Raw genomic sequence first — 3,675 nt, forward strand, 5'->3', positions numbered from 1 at the left:
CTATTGCAGCTTCAGCTTCCATCTCACTTCTTCATGCATCACCCTCTCAGTGGCAACCACAGAGACTCCATCCTTGCTACATTAATCCTGGCCTTCCAAGCCTTCTTTGAAATCTCAGTGGAAACCTTCATGTATCCCTAATTCCAGCATTCTTCAATCTTGCAGAAACAGCACCACACCTTCCTTAGTCTCAGTTTTACTTGTACCTGTCTGGCCAGACTGCAAGTTTTTCATACCTTTCTACTCCTGATTAACACAGTAAACTTGGCTAAAAGCTATCTGTAATATCCATTCCACCCCCTGAAGGCTACGCTGCCTTGAAATTTCTTCTGCTAGATTTATTAGTCCATCATCTTTAAATTCAGTCTTACACAAAGTCTCAGGACACAGGCAAAACAACTTCTTTGCCAAAACATAACATGAATGACCTGTAGTCCAGTTTTAAATAGAGTTGCCCTCCTCCTCTGAAATCTCATGTGCCCAGTCTTTACCGCGCCCACAGTCCCTATCAGCATTCTTGTCTTTTGAGCTCCCATCAGAATAGCCCCTTTACAATATTACAAAGCTTTTCCAGCTTGCATCTCTGAATTTCTCAAAATTCTCCCCCAGCAAAGTAGCTCCAAAAGCTTCTGAACCACATGATCAGGTTAGTCACACCAACAACCACACTTCTGGTACCAATTTCAGTTTGAGTCAGCTTTTTGTCACTCTGAAATACCTGACAAGAATAATAAAAGGAAGAAATATTTACTTTGGCTCATGGTATCAACAGTCTGTGCACAGACATTCAATTCCATAGCTCTGGGAAAAGGTAAGGCAGAACATCATGGCAAAAGGGTGTGGTGGTTGAAAGCAACTCAGGACATGGCACCAGGAAGCAGAGACAGATAGTTCTACTCACCAGTGACAGAATAAAAACCCCCAAGTCATGCCCCCAGTGACCTATCTCCTCCAGTCACACCCTACTTGCTTTCAATTATGACCCTAATCCCTACTTGTGGATTAATCCAGTGACTGGGTTACAACTCTCGCATCTAATCATCTCCCTTCTGAGCCTTCTTGCATTGTCTTTCACATGCTGTTGGGGACAACTCATATCTAAACCATAACAATATATTGGAAAAACAGTTGTCATAAAATATTAAAAAACTGATAAAATAATTTTAAAATGTTTGTGAAACTCTAACAGGATTATCTTAGTTCTTCCGGTCTTCCACATGAAAATATACTAGATTGGGTGGCTAATAAAGAAAAATATATATTTCTTACATTTCTGGAAGCTAGGAAATCCAGAAAAAGGACATAACAGATTTGGTGTCTGGTGAGGACCCACTCCCTGCTTCATGAATGGCTGTCCTTTCATTAGATGGGAAAGGCTAAGAAGCCCTCTGCACCTTTATGACCTAATCATCTCCCCAAAACCATGACTCCGAATTCATTGACATATGAATTTTGGGAAATCCAAAAATTCAGTCTATAACAAGGATAAATGCACACAAACTAAATTATGATGATTTGCATTATGGAGAAAAATTCTGAAACAAAAGACAAAAACAAAAGAAATCATAGTCAGTGAAAAAACACAGTCAGTGAAAAAAAAACACATACTACTTTAGATATTTCCTTTCAGATCTTTCAGATTCACAAGTATCAGCATCAAATTGTATGCTCTTCCAACAAGCTCTTTCCACAGTGAAATGACCATTTGTCATCTTGTGGAAGGACCTAGAGAATGAAGACCATGTTATACTTGTCTTGATACTATACAATCTTTCCTAATGGAGGTGTTTGTAATTAATCTCCAGTTATAGGTAGTAAGAAAGAGTGTATTAAACAGAAAAAAAAAGCAATGTAACTTCCTTCAGTTTTTTCAAAGCAATCCTGAAATCTTAAGGTTTGAAATACAATTCTCAGTCATTTTTTTGTTATCTATTCTGAAGAACATATTATTGAATATATAAATGAATTTATAATAATCTGCTGTGGAATAGTAAGAAATAGACATATTGGTCTCTGCCTCGAGTCACTGGCTTAGTGCTCCTAAAATTCTTGGTAATTTGTTTAGGAGAGGAGAACCTTTTGTTCTAATGTTTGGTTTCTGTTCCAGTTCCTGAGACCTCTTGTAGATAGGATTATGCTTGTGTGTCAGAGTCACAGGCCAGTTGAGCTAGGGCAGTGAGATACTGGTTGACACGAGATCAAAGACAATACCCAGAGATGGCACACAAGACATTAAGTTTAATGGTGCTAATAGCGAATGTCCAGTAGAATGGTCTGGACAAGTATCACCTCCATCCTTCATGATGCTTTGCCATGAAAGCAAAGCATGATGCTTCTCCATCCTGAGATTGAACAGTGGTGGCCTGCAAGATGAGTGGCACTTATCTTCTGTACAGTGGTCTCAATTCTGCACCAGTTGCTACAGGGAGAAGGGTTTGTAAGATAGGCTACAGAAGCAGTGACATCATTAGTTTGCTTAGTTTGCTTTCTTCTTTCTATGACCAACATTCCAAGGAGAATCTGTCCTGGCACATGTGCAAAACAGCAGTTCCTACAGTTGACACTAATTTGCTCTATTTGCAAACATATGAGAAAGAGAAAGCATCCCCCAATATAATATTTATCCAGAAATTCTGATCCAAGTCCACTCTAATTCTTCCCTTAATTTGGCAAGGTTTTGGCAATAGAAAGGGGTATTTCATGGAAAATGTTCTTGTTTTCTTTAAGGATGACACAGGGTTTTATGTTAATCTTTTCTTTTTGACCCCAGTTCCTAACACAGAGCTCCAAAATTCCTTGGAATTTCCAGGATGATAGAAACATTTTTTTAAATTATTGATAAGCACCTAGCTGGGACGAGTCAACAGAAAGACCAAGTTATAATTATAAGCTTCAAGCATTCAGCCCAATCTTCCATTCTCCGGTGAGGGGAAAGAAGCTAAAAATGGAGTTAATAATTAATGATGCCTACATTAGGAAGCCGCCATAAAAATCCTTGAAATATGAAAATTGGGGAGATTTGGGGATGGTGAACATCTGTGTCCAGGAAGAGCAGTGAATCCCTACGCCACCGGGACAGCCACTCTGCACTCGGGGCTCTTCCAGACCTCACCCTATGTATTTCTTCATCTGACTTTTCATCTACATTTTTTATTATATCCTTTATCAATAAACTTATTAAGCATAAGTGCAGTGTTTCTCTGAGTGGTAAAAGCCCCTCTAGCCAATTAATAGAATCCAAACAGAAGGGTGTCGTGGGAACCTTGACCTATATCAAGTAGATCAAAAACACAAGTCATGACCTGTATGTCACTGGTATTTGAAGTGGAGAGCCTACAACCTATGGGATCTGACCCTGTCTCCAGGTAGAGACTGTCAAAATTGAATAGAACTCGAGGACACTCTGCTGGTGTCCACTGGAGTATCTACCAGAGAATTGCTTGTATGTGGGGAATAAAACAGCATTTGGTGCCATATATTTGGTGTCAAGAGTGTTCAGTGAGGGTGTGAGTGTAAAGAGTGGAGAGTAGGAAAAACAGTTTGGTTTTTCCTATATGCTTATAACCCTATTGCATAAAAAGCAATCTATACTCTTTTCTACAAAAGAAGGAAAAAAGCCACTAATGAGTTTTATGATTTTATACACTATTTTATTCTAGTTACAGAACAGTTACA

Source organism: Marmota monax, unplaced genomic scaffold (assembly GCF_021218885.2).
Source record: "Marmota monax isolate L192 unplaced genomic scaffold, Marmota_monax_Labrador192_F-V1.1 WCK01_AAM20220418_F8-fsc00002, whole genome shotgun sequence".
Classification (NCBI taxonomy): domain Eukaryota; kingdom Metazoa; phylum Chordata; class Mammalia; order Rodentia; family Sciuridae; genus Marmota; species Marmota monax.